This window comes from Aethalodelphis obliquidens, unplaced genomic scaffold, assembly GCF_003676395.1.
Source record: "Aethalodelphis obliquidens isolate GAN/ISIS:26980383/991018 unplaced genomic scaffold, ASM367639v1 scaffold3, whole genome shotgun sequence".
NCBI classification, from domain to species: Eukaryota; Metazoa; Chordata; class Mammalia; order Artiodactyla; family Delphinidae; genus Aethalodelphis; species Aethalodelphis obliquidens.
Window position 1 is genome coordinate 57,212,001 of NW_020837947.1, and position 17,935 is coordinate 57,229,935.

The 17,935-nt window shown below is 40.7% G+C and overlaps 1 protein-coding gene across 1 annotated transcript in view; it reads left to right on the forward strand.

The window, feature by feature from the left end:
* The first annotated feature begins 16,860 nt into the window (after positions 1-16,860).
* MCHR2 (melanin concentrating hormone receptor 2) overlaps positions 16,861-17,935 on the forward strand; it is a 30,105-nt gene continuing 29,030 nt past the window's right edge. Inside the window, 1 exon segment of the mRNA XM_027089784.1 lies at positions 16,861-16,952. The gene's annotated coding sequence lies outside the window, so the exon portion shown is untranslated.

Genomic DNA, 17,935 nt, shown 5'->3' on the forward strand with positions numbered 1-17,935 from the left:
CCTTCTCAGAGGCTTTAATGTATCACAGTGGATTATGACTCTCAAAGAAGTAGTGAGGGAGTTATATAGTATACAGTGTGTCCCAAACTCTTTTGACCATTATACCAGTTACCTATGTCCACAATAATTCTGGACGATAAGCCATTCCAAACTCAGTGGCTTAAAATAACCATCACTTGTTCTCACAGATCAGCAGTTTGACTGAAGCTCTGCTTCAAGCTGCAGGTCTGTGGATCAGGGTCTTCCACACTCCTCTTGCTCTCCTCAGCCTGGCAGGCTAGCCAAAAACATGTTCTTCTCAGACAATGGCAGAAGTACAAAAGGGGCAGTGAAAATACACGCTACCTCTTAAATGCAAGTCTTAGAATTGTCACACTGTCTCTCTAACCCACATTCAACTGGACAAAGCAAGTCACATGACCAAAGTAAAGGAGTGATAAAATATGCTCTGTCCATAATGATGTCATTTCAAGGAAGTAGATCCAAGGAGGAGTAAAAGAACTGAAACCAATAATCCAACCTCTCATAACCATAGAACCCTTTGTTTATAGATCATCTCATGGCACTAGGGTTCTATGGAACACACTTTCAGAAACATTGCTATACCTCACTGGTGTTTGTGCAATGTTCATATTAGTGGGAACAAAATAACATTAAACAGCAACATCCTGAGATGCAGCAGTCTGAGAGATGTTTTTAAAACCCACAATCTAAATGGGCATCCGCTAGATTCCTAACAGAAAAAAATCTTCCACCTAACGGGACTTTAAATCCCTCCTATTTTCACAGCTCACTAGGAACTCAACCCCTAGAGTGAATATGAACACAATGCACTACCAAACGTAAAATAGATAGCTAGTGGGAAGCAGCCGCATAGCACAGGGAGATCAGCTCCGTGCTTTGTGACCACCTAGAGGGGTGGGATAGGGAGGGAGACGCAAGAGGGAAGAGATATGGGAACATATGTATATGTATAACTGATTCACTTTGTTATAAAGCAGAAACTAACACACCATGGTAAAGTAATTATACTCCAATAAAGATGTAAAAAAAAAAATGCATTCAGTTTGGAAAGAAAGCACTTCTTGACAGCCCCAGCCAGAACATTATAAAGCCTTTCGGAGGGAGGCAGATCCTTCTATAGGAGTGGGTGATTACGACTCAGTTCTCAGAAGCTGTGCTTGAGCAAGTGTAGAGCCAAAGACCAAGTTGACAGCAGGTGGATCTGGGAGAGAAGTGACATCCCAGCCCAGGCTAGGGTCCTGAGGAGAAAGCCACACAAGGTCAGCATGGAGATGTTCCCGAATAGTCCTTTAATATAGAGGAATAGACACCAGGACCCCTTGTGTGCCCTTGCAATCCATGTATGCACATGTGTAGAACAAATTGAACCTCATTCGAATCAGCGTGTGTGGTCCATCATCTCATTCATTCTTTTTGTTATTTTTATAAGACCAGAATCAATGAATCCCTTCAAAAATTCTTGAACCAGATGAAAGTTTATCTGATAAGCATAGTCAGAAGTCTGTGTCCAGAGTGGGATAAGCCAGGTCAGCAGCAGCTCCCACAGACACCGCCAGCCCAGTTTCCAGCTTAGAAAAAAAGGCACTGATGTTTCGGGGCGAGGTTTTAACTCTGAATTCCAGCTCCCCTGGTGCTCTCTAAAGCAGGTGACGTCATCAAAAGAACTCACAGTTTAGGGTGAGAAATGAATGGGATTCTATTCTACTTCACTGCCTATTGTCTACTTTAACTTTTACCTCACTTTCTTTATTAGTAAAAATGAGATAACACCCATTCTGTGTACCTTCCAGAGTTGTTACAAAAATAAATATGTAATGACACTTCAAAAAATATATATATATATATATATATAAATGCCACCATAATGTAAGATGTGGGCACATATCCATCATCAACATCTACGGAAATTGTCAAACATAAGCAAGGGTGCAATTAAGCGGTCTCACGCACAAGCGTTTTAGCTACCAACACCTAGTAAAACACAATGCAACATATTGAGCTATTAAAAAAAATGGTTTCTTCGCTTTTACAGTATGGCAACAACAAAAAGGATTTCTTCATCCCTCATTTAGAGTATGCAATTAGAAGTTGTCATCATCATTATCAATCACTGGAACAAAGAATTGGAGCGGCAAATATTATTATTGCAGAGACCTCTTCTTTTTTAAGATAGATGCCTCCACGTAAGAACTACAAGACAAGCTACCCTTGAGTTTACGTGGGAAAGACTCAAAATCTTGTCAGGGATAGAAAACTTGAACAGAGAAATAAACTTCAAGAATTTAACTTGGAGAAAAGGTAAGGTTTATGAACTCATAGCGGACTACATTTCTATATTATCAGAGAAACAGAAAATGCTTTTCAACAAGGGTTTGTGGCAGAAGTTTCGATAACAGATGAGATCAACCTAAGGCATGAATCAGCTGGTTGGTTTCTTTTCTCTTTCCTCAAAGGTGTCACGATGAAATCTCACTTGTCACACTTACTAACAATCCTCACACGCTTCTAGGATCTTGGCCACTAAGTCTCCCACTTCACACTCTCTTTAAGTTCTTTTTCCCGTATTCATTCCCTTGGTTTTTCTGTGAGAGATTTTAGAGCATGTACTCATTTAAAGGCAATATCTTTTTGCATACACTGATAACTCTACGGCAACTTCAGTTCTAAATGTATAATCAATGATAGTACACTTGTTTTTGAAAAGGCTGATCTGCGGAATTTCTGAGCCAATTTCTCCAATCTTTCAAGTTTTTCTGATTTTTCTAATTTAAGGTATAAACACATGACGTTTCACCACGCCACTCTGGCCACCCAGATTAGAGAAGGAGGAAAGATTCTAAAAGGTGCTGTAATTGCCATTATCATAACACTTATTGAGCACTTACTACAAGCCAGGTCTGGTCCAAATGCTTTTGCATATGTCATCCCAAGGAAGCTTTCCAGCATCCATGGGAGGGAATTATTACAATCCTCAGTTTACAGAAGGGGCAACTGAGGATTAGAGACATTAAGGAACCTGCTCAAGGAAACTGCCTAAGAGTAAATGACAATGCTGGGATGGCATCAGGGCTGCCTATCTTCGAAACCCCACGAGGCTCCCTTGGTCAAGAAGAAGTGATCCAGCTCCAGCTCCATAAATGTCACCTTATTTGCTAACTAGCAACTGAGGCCAGCCGATTTGATCAAGGAGAAAACATGAAGCTCAGCGTCATTATCGAGCAGTTTTTCTGGGCTGAATTAATAGTTTTGTTTTGTTATTTGTTTTTGTTTTTGTTTTTTTGGAATACCAAAGAGATTTAAACAGGCTAAGCCAAAGTTTCTAAAAAGAAACTAGTTCCTTGGTGGTATTATAAGTTTCTTCTTCCCTCCCTCCCTTCTTTCCTTTAAATCCTTGGAACATGAATAAACATTTGTTGAAATAAAAAGAAGCTCGAATATCTATTCCTTCACTCCTTAGCTGAAAACACCTACAAATGTTCATAGGAACTTATGTGACTATCAGTGACTTTAAAAAAAAAACAAGCTCCGCGAGAGCAGAGATGTTTTAACATTTTATTCGCTACAACCTTCCAAGCTCCTAGAAGGGCTCCTGGCACACAGCCGGCGCTCAATAAGGATGTGCTGATTGGATGAAGCCTGCTTTAAGTGGCAAGGGCTAGCCGGCCCTCTGGGCCTCTGGCCGCTTCTTGGTCCCGACACTCCTTTTGGAAATGGAGATAGGGTGGGCTTCCCACCTGTCTTAGACCGCGGACCGGGATCCAGACCCTCCCACTCCTCCCCACCTCCCCGCAGCTGGAAGCAGCTGCGCGCGGTTTTGCCACCAGGGCTTGTCTACTAGGACTCCAGTCGTGCGGAGAAGGGCGCTCGGACCGCTGGCCGCCGTGTCCCTCACTCCACGGGGGTAAGACACAGGTGACGTTTACGGGGGCCGGAACTCGAGGGCCGGGGCGCCGACACTGGGCCCTCCTGGGGTCCGGGGACCGCGCGGGGGACCGTCAGGTGCCAGCTCCACCCGCCGCTCCTCCCAGAGGGCGGGTCCACCGACAGGTGTCCCATCGCTGTGAGCATCTTCTCTCCAGCCCCGGAAGGTACACAGCGGGCTTCTGCGGAGGCGCCGGAGGGACGGAGCGGGGCGGGTGGCCGGCGGTTTCATACTCAGTAAAGAAAATGGAAACGTAGGTGGGAAAAGCAAGGCAGGATGGCTTTCAAGGAAGCAGCAGCCTCGTCTCAGAAAGCTGGAGCGCGCAGAGCTCACGCATCCCGTGTCTTTCCAGGAGGAAAAACGCTTAAATAGAGTGGCGAAGGCGAGGCATGGATCACTGGGTTATGTTTTCCTAATCAGGGGTTCCGGGTGCCTTTTCTGAACTAGAAAAGCCAAATACGGTTCCTCACACAAGTTGATGCCCCTCTCCCCCTCAGCCCACATCCCGTGTTCGCGCCTTTGGGCACTTGGTTAACCTTATATTACTCATCTGTCACATGGTGCGTGCAACGTCGTCTGAACTCTGCCGATGCCCTTAGGAAGTTAGCAGCTGTCAGGCAACTGGGGAGAGCGGGGAGAAGAAAGCATGGGCTTTTGCACATCAGCCCGGGGCTTCTCAGAGCCTTTGGGAAACTCTTTCTAAAAGTTCTTTCTTTAGCAATGAGAGAGAAATCAGTTCTCTTATACTTCTTAATAAGGTTTTGCTCCAAAGTCTGATATCTTTATTTGTAGTGGAATCTTTTTATTAAAATGCCCCTGAATGTACTACTAAAGAAACAGGCATAAACATGCAACTGTTTTCATTTCCTGTATGCACAGAAGTTTCACTGAACTTAGCTCAGTGCGAATTTGGGGGCCAGGTGTTTTCAGTGAATGTTTCCTAACATTTTAATATTGCATTTTCTACTTAACCTGTTTGTTACTATAACTTAGTGGGTAGAGATGTGGAGAGGGGGTGCCGACTGGCTGGATATGACTGGATTGGTAGCCCATCATTTGTTTTTCACTCCGATCATGACATCTGTTTCATGTCACAATGGAATTGGCCTCTTGCCGAGCAGACATGCCCTCACCTATTGTCTCGTGGTTGTGATAAGATAATTACGAGGACAATATTGTTTGACTCCTAGCCTAGCACAGGCTGTTAAACTGCACAAAGCAATCCAATTCCAAGAAAATAGTCTTTCTAGCCTGGGGAATAAAGTACATCAATGCACAGGCCACCTAATGTTTCTGAAATATTAATGTTGATTGTTAAACAGAGATTGAGTAGGGAAGGGAAACCACCAGGCAGTTTAAAGAGGAGCCAGGAATAGTCCTATGGGTCCAACATGCTATGAGGGAACCAACTTCATGTTTAGCGTCAGTCTGCTTTCCTCAAACACCAGAAATGGATTTGGGGGTAGGATGACTGCAATATAGTGATAAGTCCAGTATCTATTTTGAGAGTTGAGCCTGTACCTCTTAACACAAGTGATAGGCTAAATGTGTAAGGTGCAGCAGTTGTCCTACCAGGCACCCCAAACTCCCCAGTTAACTAGGTTGGTCCCAGGCTAGGATATGGGGCTTCCCTCTACAGAACCTCTGAAAGCCCACTAGACCCAACGGTCAAGGCAGTGGCTGGTCAGAGGTCCTAGCTGCCCTGGGAAGGAGAGTCACAGCCCCCACTCCACAAAAGACCAAGGATGGGAAATGCTCCCTTACCCTGAAGACACCGGGATGCTTCTGCCTGTCACCAGGACACCCCCTCCTGCAACCCACCTGGAGGGAACCAAGGCTATCACTTACCTTATGTCTCAGACTTACTCACCCCCAACCCCCTGTGCAATTATTTTTAACATTCTGATCCTCAGAAGTGAAATGAAACAAATACAGGTGGGGGAAATTGAAGAAAGCTGGAGATGGGGAAGGAAAAGGGGGAAGCCTTCTTCATGCCTCAGCTGAAGGAAAGAAAAGAAAAACTTTTGTCAAGAGCCTACTCTGCTTTACACAAGGTTTAAGTGCTTCATTTCATCAAACCCTCACAAGCACTATGTAAAGTAGAGAGTATTATTGCCACTTCACCCATGGGGAAAACATGGGTGGGAAAAATGAGGCTCAGAGAGGTCAGTGACTACTTGAAGTCACACAGCTAGAAAGTGACAGGGCTCAGATTAGGCCCTAAGCTGTCTGATTCCTCCAGGAAGGTGGTGTGCTTGACCTGTGAGGACAGGTGAGGAAAGCCCATGTGCCTCTGTTCTCTCTGTCTGTCTAGCTCCCAGCTTTCCTGAGGAGGGGGGGCTTGGAATAAAACTGCCAGAAGCTGTGCCCCAGGGTAGTACAGACACCTGGGGTCTCTTATAGAGGTGCTGGACCCCAGAGACGGCTCTGCTGCCCCCCTTTCCGCATCCTCTATCTCCATTCCTGCATTCTCTCACCCCAAACTACCAAATGCTAGGGTTCCAGAACCATTGGCGTATATCCTTTCTCTCCCTGGTGTACCACCCTTTTGCCCCATGCCTGGGTTTCTTCTTTCTATCCCACACTAACACAATTGGGGGTGTTATAAAGATCCCTCAGAATAAAGCAGGAGATGCACATCTAAGGGCCCAGACTAAGTGTGGCTTCAAGGTCTACAGAATCCAGGACCTGGTGCTTCCAAGGAGCTGGATCCCCTGCTGAGGGTGGGAATGGTGAGCGGGGGCATGACTGGGAATGCTTAGCCAGACTCAGGGGTCCCACTGTCTTTGGAAAGGGAAGGAACAAATGGAAAGGAAGCAGACAGAGACAGAGAGGGAGAGAGAGAATGGTTCTTACGCAGGGAAAACTTTATGATTATAGAGAAGTTTTGAAAAACTAGATTTGACTGTGTAAAAATTAATGCTGACAAAAATGACAGTCTTCTTAAAATTTCCTGTGACTTACAGCTAATTACCATACAGCACAGTAACAATTGTGTTACTTCATTAAACTTCAGAATAACTTTGGTATGTTTTATTTAATTAAAATAATAAAACTCTTAACTCTGTATACTCAAGTCTAATAGAGTGGCTCATGGACCCCAGTATTTGGCATGATTACTCATTGCAATAAACACACACACACACACACACACACACACACACACACACACACAGAGTAAATAGTGTGTTTGTCCTGCGACATTCTGAGAGACCTGGATGGAAACCATACTTCATAAGAAGGAATTTTATCCTTGAGGATGTATATTAAGCATGTAAGACATTGGCAGAGCTTTTGCCACACTGAACTCTAGTCTCATACATGTAGCAGCGCATTACCCCAGTTTCAAAGTAAGTTAATTACCACTGGGTTGCAAAGCACTGAAAACACTAAAGTCTCATCACCTGGGTCCCACACTGTCCTAAGTAAACCTGACATCCCACACCGTCTAAATAATTGGGCTACTCATTTTACAATACTCTGATCATTCAGTTTCACTAAGATGGAACTTAGTTTTGGAGTTTTTTTAAGCCTATGAACTTCCAAATATACTTGCATGAAAAATGTCCTATAATCTTGAAACTGTAAAGAAAATACGTATTGCCATTCTTTTATAAAGTCTAGGTGACTCTTTCCTCCAACAAAATTCTTCAGAAATTTAAGAGAAGCTGCTCTCTTTGGTGGTGATTATTTCATAGAACACATATAAAAACATTTTTTCAAATAGAAATAGTATAAAATTATATACTATTAAAGCACTTTGTTGCATAAATTCCACCTAAAATGTTTTATATTTTCAAGATCTAGAAGGGGAATTTATACAGTTTGTTCTTTATAGAGAGCTTCTACATGTGATTTTGTCAAAATATGTCTAGATTCTCTTCAAGCAACAATGATAGTCTATTAACACAAAGTCCAAGCAGCTCTTAGGAGCAGTTTGGGCCCCTAAAGAGAGAGGAAACATTTCAGGGAGACCGTGTGTGATTGTTTCCACCATCTTTTCAGGGTAGAGGTCAAAGGTCAACCATACAGCCTTGGAGATAGACAGAACTAGGTTTAATTTTTGTCCCTACCACTCACTAACAGGGTGACCTGAGCCATGTCCTCATACTCTTAGCTTCAGTGTCCCCATTTGCAAAATGAAGATAATAGTAATATCTGCCTATGAATGTTATGTGTGAATTAAATGAGATAACATACATAAGGAGCTGAGCTCAGTGTCTGGCACGTTAAGAGTATTCTACGAATTTTGTTTATTATGATAATTGACACTCTACTTGTCTGTGTTGGGTTTTGGCTTCCCTTTTTTCATGAAAATCTAGGCAGTCATTTAAAATGTAGGGCGTACTTCTGTACATATAATCCTGGACCCTCTTCGACCATTGGAAATGCTTGTTTTTAACACGTGTTTTATGTTTGTTTTTCTCATTGGGAGTCACAGGTGTGTTTGTGAGTGTGACTGCTTATGTGTGTATGTGTGAATACCATCTAGCTTATGGAGACATTAAGCCTGATTTCTTCATTGACTCATAAATACCTTGAAAATTTAACATTAGCCAAGGGCAAATATTTATTATGGCTGTTCTTGAAGAGGTACCCAGTGTGTTATTCGTTAGATGGGAAAGACTATATACCTAATGGTACCAACTTGTGCCCCAATCAGCTGTTACAAGATATGTGCAAAAAAATGGACTTGTGTCTTCATCCTGATCCTCACTGGCATTTAAAAGTCAAAAGTGAGAGGCAGGGCTGGTCCAGAGTAAAGGGTGAAGTATTTCTGTTCTGTCTCCATCTATGACAAGAGCTGTTGGTTGATTATTCCCTTCTCCTGGCTTCGGCTTGGGTGGCTATGTGCCTCAGGGGACAATGTATCCAACCCCAGCCCCAGGGTGGGCAGGGGCGAATCTAGATTATTTTAGACCAATCGCTGAATTGCAATTAGTACTCCTTTTAGCATTGATTGGTTTAACAATGAGCATGGAGCACTTCCAGCCATCAGTACTTGAGGGGAGTCTGCAGGAAAGGCTGCTCAGAAAGGATTGCACATTCTTTAAAATGTCTACAAAAAAAGAATGGTTTCTTTTCTGGCCTTTGTTGTGGGTATGTAAGGATGTGGTGTTTAAGGCTGCTGTCTTGTGGTTATGTAAGGATGTGGTGTTTAAGGCTGCTGTCCCCATCTTGTATTCCTGAGGGGACCAGCCTTGGAAAATGCTTACCTGACAAGGGTGGCTGCAGTGGAGACAGATGGAAAGGACCTGGAGCCCGATGTCACCACTAGGCCACTGAAATGAACAGTCTTGGTACCACCACCTATCTCTGGACTTCTCTGTTAGGGTTAAGCTATTTAGCGTTGGTTCTTCTCAAACTGGAAGTTAAAAGCATCTCAAATGATTTTCCACATCAGCCAAACGAAACCAAACCAGAAATCTCTTGTAAGAAACCTACCCTTGAGAGATCACATGGGTTCAATATTCTGCTGGGGTTTATAGCTGCCTTTGTTCAAGGAATGCAGATGAACTCTAATGATTTTTACCCTAATCTGTTGTCTATTTTAATGCCTTTTTGAAAAAAAAGATTAACTCTCTCTAGGCTTGTTAAACTCTTACTTCATTTTATATATTATTGGCTTACAAATATAAAGAAATATATCATCTTTTGTACCCACGTAAAAATGTTAAATGATTTTTACTTTTGCATATTTTATGCCAGTGAAGTGACTTTCAGTCTCGTTCACATATTTATCCATTTATTTCTATTTTATTATGTTTCTTTTTTTACCTCTTTTTATATTTGTGCTTACTTTTTCCATGTACTGTCTTGATCTCTTTTGCTTTCCGTATAGGTTATCTTTTAAGTATGGGTGTGTGTATTTCTACTTTCAAGAGGCATGATGTAAAGGTAAAAACATGAAATTTTGTACAAAACTTTGGCTTAAATACTGGCTCTACCACCTACTTTTTGTGTAGCTTTTGGAAAATTCCTTAACCTAAAGCAAAAGGAAGGGTGGTGAGCATGGCATGTGTTTCACTGTAGAGCCAATCCCAAAACAAGTGTAGAGGGTAGGATGGCATGTTATATGCCCTGAACATTTTTAACTACACATCTATCAAAAATTAGAAGAGAAAGAGGGAAAGAAGGTAGGAGGTAGAGTAAATTCACTTATGGCCTCATGTGTCATCTATGTGAGTCGAACGGTACATTATTCAAGCTGACAAAACAAGTATCTAAAATATAAGAACATTGGGCTTCCCTGGTGGTGCAGTGGTTAAGAATCCGTCTGCCAATGCAGGGAACTCAGGTTTGATCCCTGGTCTGGGAAGATCCCACATGCCGTGGAGCAACTAAGCCCATGCGCCACAACTACTGAGCCTGCATGCCACAACTACTGAGCCCGCGTACCTCAACTACTGAGCCTGTGCGCCACAACTACTGAAGCCCGAGCACCTAGAGCCCATGCTCCGCAACAAGAGAAGCCACCGGAATGAGAAACCCGCGCACCACAATGAAGAGTAGCCCCTGCTCGCCACAACTAGAGAAAGCCCGCAGGCAGCAAGGAAGACTCAATGCAGCCAAAAGATAAAATACAATAAAAAAAATAATACTAAAGACTATGGGCATAGAAGTGTGAGGCACTGTAGAATTAAGTAGTAGTTATTATTTATGAGCACTTACTATATGTCTGGCACAATGCTTTACATGCATTATTTCATTCAATCCTCAAAACAACCCTTATGAGGGTAGGTACTGTTATCCCCCATTTTTCAAATGAATATTCCAAGGCACAGAAAAATGAAGTGACCTGCCCGAGGTCACAGCTAATGTCAGAGCCAGGATTTAGTCTTAGGCATTCAGACTCCAGAGCCTACACTCTTAATCATGACATAAATCTCTAAGTCCTCTTAATTCCTTTGTGATTTTTTTAATATGTTAATGGTTTAAGGAATATTTTCTGGGCTATGGCTGGGTTCGTATCAAACATTCTTTCCCACAAACACTCCTGATCAGGGGGCACCATTCAATTCACTCTAGAGAGAGAAAGGTCAAGTACTAAGAAGTCTGGGATGAAAACCAAGTATGGGCTCAAAACAAACAAAAAAAGACAAAACACAAACATGAGTCACTATGTTCATATAAGACTACTTAAATACTGCTAGCAGATTTTCAGCAACAAGCAACTTTTTTTTTCTTTCCAGGATGGGCGCTCAAGTACCTAGGGTGGAAGTATTCAGATGCCCATGATTTTTTAAAAAATAAAACATCTTTGTTTTTGGCTTCAATATAGAATACTAAGTAATAGATACATGAATTGCTAATTTTTTTATTCGGACCACAGCTTAGGACAATCTGTACTTAGAATATTAAAAATAATATTGATGATAGTAAATAAGGAAATGAAGTATTATCTTTGATGACTAAGTTAAGGATTAGCAGCTAGGAAGACCATTGTTTTCACTGTAGTGGATTGCTGATTGTCGAACTAAAATGTCTTATTTTATGAGCATTTGACCTATCTGTGAGAAGCGTTAAGTTATCTAAGGGTTTCCTTTGACATCCACTCAAATACGTAATGACTTTTTATCATAAAACCTGCAGCATAAATGAATACTAGTTTTTCATGCACCTCTTCTGGGGTTGTACCATCTGAATTAATATTGAATTGATATATCTTTTCTTTGATGTTTTGGAAATTAGTTTTATGTAATCAGTACCTGTCAGTGGAACACTGAATATTGACAAATGAAGAATTTTTCCACATTCTCATTGCTATTATATACCTAACTACCAATTTTTAGGTCAGCCAGGGTTTGATTCATCCCTGAAAATCCCAATGTAGATGGTATTTTATTGGTGGTACTGTCTAGTCTTTGGGAATCTTATATCAGAAAATTCCCTTTCTCTTTCCCTCTCCCTCTCTCTCTCTCTCTCTCTCTCTCTCTCTCTCTCTCTCTCTCTCTCTCACACACACACACACACACACACACACACACAAACATACCCACACACTTCCATACAAAAGCAGCCTCAGTTTCAGCGTGCTCTGCCCTGCCCTGGCAACCAGATGTTCCCAGGTAAAGTGATCTCTCCTTATCATGGGAACGGTCCAGATTCAATGGAGTATGATGGAGTATATTGACCTGCCTTTGGTCCGTCTTACTCATCCGCATGGGAGAGTCTGTGGTGCCAGGAAAAGTCACCTGGAAACAAGTATGTCACAAAGCTCCACAGTTGGTTGAGTAAAGCCTGCCAGTGTGCTTTTAGAATGCTTTCTTTCTCATTAATTTACAGATAAACTGCAAAACAGAATAATCAGTATGTAAATTGAAATGATCAAATTAATCAAAATCTATATCAAACATAAGCCACTATGTTCATATGAGACTACTTAAATAACACTAGCAGATTTTCAGCAACAAACTCTCTTCTCTAAATAAAAGCTTATGGATCAACTGGGTGAAATGCCAAGTCATAAAAAAATTATTCTTTTTTAAATTTAACTGTCTTTGCCAAGAAGGAACATAAATTTTTCAGAAATTTTCTTCTTTAATCCTATTTAGGATTATACCCCATATAATTCTTAAAACAGATATGAGGTAGATAAGAATTATATTAATTAAAAGGCATTAAATGAATAACAATGTAAATAACTATTGTATAAATTATCAAGGACATTTTCTCTAATCAGCCTTCTAAGGCAGCTCTGTCCAACAGAAAAATGAGCCACCAAGGCAAGCCACATATGTATTTCCTAGTAGCCACATTTAAGAAGTAAAAAGGAACAGGTAAGATTAACTTTAATAATATATTTTATTTAACCCATTATATAAAAATTATCATTTCCATTTGTAATCAAGATAAACTTGTAATTAAGGCACTATTTTATATTTTTTATACTTAGTCTTCAAAATCTGGTGTATATTTTATACTTACAGTGCATCTCAATTCAGACAAGCCATATTTCAAGTGCTCAGTAAGTCACATGTGGCTTGTGGTTGTGTGGTGCTAGGGAAAGGTCAATTTCACATGCATACTGTGCTACTATATTAGGTGATAGGAAAAAATGATGAATAAAACATGAGGGCAAAATGCAGGAATTCTTTTGAGCTAGGGACCTTCCTAGTGGGTCCAGGACTACTAGCCTATTTGTACCTTTCTGCAAATTAGAGACTCTCTTCTTCCCCAAGTAACTTGACTCCCATCTGTCAGAAAATGGACATAATACGCCAATTTTATTAAAACAAGATACTCTACTACCATCAGCCAGAAAAATGTTTTAATAAATATCTAAACCTATGATGCCTACAAAGTAAATGAACAACCCTCCCTTAGATGCAGCACCTTTGATCAGTGCACAACCGGTACAATTGTCCCAGAAGCCTTGCTGGTTCCCTTAACCTAATTCTGGCCATGGCACTTCTCCTCTTCCCAATTCCATCCCTGCCTGCATTCCAACCAACATCAGAAAAGCAGGACTTTGTAATACTACTTCACAAATTCCATTGCGTGACACTAGCACAAATTGTGAAGAAGGTACATTTTTTTGTATCCTGGCCTCCTTTACGTGTATTCCACACATAACCCCCCAACGTGCTACCTTCCTCCTTCAAGAAAGGCCAATGGATAACCTATACTTCTAATGAATTACCTTGACCTCCCATAGCCTCCCGTAGATTCTAAAAGCTAGGCAGAATCAGGACATTCCGCCTTAACACAACCTGCTTTCAGAGAAGGTTCAGATGGCAGTCTTGAATTCTGCATCACACATTTAATACAATACTTCATTTTCTAAGGGGTTTTCACATTACAAGCAGCATTCATACCATGCGATAAAAGTCTACATTCTCAGTTAAATTAATTTCAAGCATCGTTAAGCAAGTAAGAGGAGGGGCATCTTCCTGTCCTGTCATGGCTGAAATGTTGTTAATGAAATGGAAACCTACCTTGCCTTGGTCATGACCCTGCCAGACAGGGCTATCAGCTGTGATTTTTTTCACATTTCTCCATACCTCTGCCATATAACATTGAAATCTCTGCTAAAGTTGATTCTTCAAGTGTTCTTGAAGAATCAAGAACAGAATAGGTTCCCTGCCTATTCGATTTGTGGGTGTCATCCTTGAGTTTACCACATATTACAAGTATTCACATTGTTTACATTTATTTCCAGGAAAGTAATGCTATGGCCCCGATTTAAGATTGGCACGATAAATGATACTTATCAACCAGTAAACTTCAAGTGTTTTAATTAACCAGTAATAGCCTTGTTTTTAAATGAGTCCTTCTTCATTCTAAAGCTTAGGAAATAGTATGAAATTTTGGGTTTTTGATTCAATACTTTGAAGTATTTTTTTAAATTGTAAGCGTATGTGAAACTGACTTATCCATTAGGCAAAGAAGCCACAGCACCCAGGGCCCACAATAGTTTTAGTGGCCAATGAAAATGTTTTAATTTCTTTTAAATTGAGGAGGAAAATAAATATAATCTAAGCTAGATTACATTCAACTTTATACCAATACAATTGTAAAACATAATTTTTAATATTTTTATGGAGGAATTGGCTCATGAAAGTAAAAGTTATCTAAGACCCATGAAACTAATGATGCAGCCCTTCTCTGGACAATACCACAACTCCCAGAAACTGTCTCACAGATACACTGTTCTTCCTAAGCAAAGAGTATATTTCCTTCAGGATTTCTTTCCAACTCTTGTAAAAAAACTTCTTTAGCAAGATGATAAGCTGGAGTTTTCCTAAGACTCTAAAGAATCATAGATAAAGAATGCCTAGAATGTGAGATCTAGGCTGTCTAACCTGCTTTCAAATCCACAAAGAAAATGCCCTCCAGCTAATATAGTTCAAGGTCAAAGGAGATTTCAAATGTGCTAATTAAAATGAGAGATATTGCTTGAGCAGAGGAAAACTAATTTTTGTTCACACATTATGAGAGTGATTCATGAATAAGTGGGATAACGTGTCAGACTGTATCCCAGACCTTAGTTGCTTATCAGAAGTTAAGCGTTTGCTCAAAACTATGAGATATCATCTCACACCAGTCAGAATGGCCATCATCAAAAAATCTGGAAACAATAAATGCTGGAGAGGGTGTGGAGAAAAGGGAACACTCTTGTACTGTTGGTAGGAATGTAAATTGATACAGCCACTATGGAGAACAGTATGGAGATTCCTTAAAAAACTAAAAATAGAACAACCATACGACCCAGCAATCCCACTACTGGGCATATACCCTGAGAAAACCATAATTCAAAAAGAGTCATGTACCAAAATATTCATTGCAGCTCTATTTACAATAGCCAGGACATGGAAGCAACCTAAGTGTCTATTGACAGATGAATGGATAAAGAAGATGTGGCACATATATACAATGGAATATTACTCAGCCATAAAAAGAAACGAAATTGAGTTATTTGTAGTGAGGTGGATGGACCCAGAGTCTGTCCAATAAAGATGTTTAAAAAAAAGGCAAAAATAAAATAAAATAAAATGAATGACTAATAAGAACCTGCTGTATAAAAAATAAATAAAATAAAATTTGGAAAAAAAAAGAAGTTAAGCATTTGCCTACATCAAACCAAATCACCAAAATATAATCTCATAATAAAAGTGAAATTGAAGTCAAAAGGAGGGGCTCTCCTGGTGGTGCAGTGGTTAAGAATCCACCTGCCAAAGCAGGGGACACGGGTTTGAGCCCTGATCTGGGAAGATCCCACATGCCGCGGAGCAACTAAGCCGATGCGCCACAACTATTGAGCCCGCGAGCCACAACTACTGAAGCCCGTGCGCCTAGAGCCCATGCTCCGCAACAAGAGAAGCCACTGCAATGAGAAGCCTGTGCACCGCAATGAAGAGTAGCCCCCGCTCGCCACAACTGGAGAAAGCCCATGCAGCAATGAACACCCAATGCAGCCAAAAATAAAATTAATTAATTAAAAGAAAAAAGAATGATTCAAAAAAGTCAAAAGGAAATCAACATCAGGTAAGCATCAGCACCATGGATTCTATAAGCCTAAGATCGCTTTGGATGTGGTGGAATGTGTGAGCTGCTAACAAAGAAATGTGTGTGGCAAGGAGCCAGCAAGTGTCGGAGGCAAATCTCTTAAAAGCAAAACTGGAATTTGAGCAACATGCCCTGATCCCAGCCAGCACCTCTTACCTTAGCAGGGCTTGAGGAGTACATGTGCAGAGACTGGAAGGTGCTGGTGTAAAAGAAACTGCCAGAAGGTGAGCTGAAGTAAGACACAGGGGCCTGAGGACACCTGGAGGTCAGGTGGGTGCATCGGCAAACATGAGGTAGCTGGGGAGCGCTGTCAGAAAGCCACAGGTGAGCCTTCCTTAAAGTTGACGGATTTGGCTCGTTAGCAGCAGCCACTCTGCGGTAGCGTTTTCTGAACAAGGGCCTGGGTAGGCGGTGGTTTGAAGGACTGAGCTGCAGGGCAGCCCTGTTTACACAAGCAGAGCCTAGAGCAGCCCTGCCCCTTCACCCCATCAATCACCAGCAGTGGCTTCATCTCCTAGGGCACTAATGCCATTTGTTGATGCCCCAAAACCACACAGAGTAGGCGTCCACCAGATTACAACTTGTTTTCATATAGGTTGAAAATACTCAGACATAAAAAGATTGAGACTTGTGAAAAATCACATGGTTTCCTAAGGCTATAGATTCTCAACTCGGAGAATAGAGGATATATTATAAGCATTGTCATTTGAAGAGATAATTAAATTTATGCTACCAAAACACGCAGAAGAAGAGTATTTTAGAAGTTTGTTAGGAAATGAATAAAAAAATCACATTATTTTCCTAGATTTTCTGTTTGGGGTATTTTTAGCTATTTAATATTTATAATGTGCTATCCCGTCTTTTCTCATTCTAAATAAATATTTGCAGTCATTTGTAACTTTGTGTTTTTCTTAAAGAGCATCTCCGCCATTGTATAAACTTAAGGACCTACAGATCGCCTGCATCAGCTCCGGACTGTCTACCCACCCCACCAAATGTAAGATCCAATCCCTGCATTTGTTCAGTGGAGAAAAACTTCTCTCTGCTTAGTTAGCAAAGGAATTTAAGTGAAGGATGCTGTGAATGTTTGGGATTAAAAGTGAAATGGCTTTGTATCAAAGGTGAGCATAAAGTTCAGTTGTTTAGGCTACATCGGTTACAGTGTTCAGCTACTACTTATCCTAAGGAAATGGGTGAGCAGCAGAAATAAACTGATGGGTATGTTTAAAACACACTGCCAGTTTGTTTTCTGTATCTGTGAGTCTGTTTCTGTTTTGTTATATTTGTTCATTTGTTTCCTTTTTTAGATTCTACGTATAAGTGAAAACATACATTATTTGTCTTTCTCTGTCTGACTTATTCCACTAAGCATAATACACTCTAGATCCATCCATGTTGTTACAAATGGCAAATTTTTTTCATGGCTGAGTAATATTCCATTGTGTATATATACCACATCTTCTTTATTCATTCATCTGTTGATGGGCACTTAGGTTGCTTCCGTATCTTTGCTATTGTAAATAGTGCTGCTATGAACATTGGGATGCATGTATCCTTTCGAATTAGTGTTTTCATTTGTATAAATACTCAAGAGTGGAATTGCAGGGTCATGTGGTACAGAGAGCAAACTAGCAGAGAGGGGTTGAGGGAGGGGCAAGGTAGGTGAAGGGGATTAAGATGTACAGAATACTAGGTATAAAATAAAGTTACAAGGATGTAATGTACAGCACAGGGAATGTAGCCAATATTTTATAACTTTATATGGAGTACAATCCATAAAAATAGCAAATCAATTCACTATGTTGTACCCTTGAAACTAATATAATATCACAAGTCAACTGTACTTTAATTAAAAAACAAAAAAACCACTCTCCCAGCCAATTTGATCGTATTTTTGCATCATCAAATCATGATGTTTTCATCAAGACAAACTTCACTAGTCTCTTCTCTCCAACTTCTCCTTTTCACTCAGAGGTATAT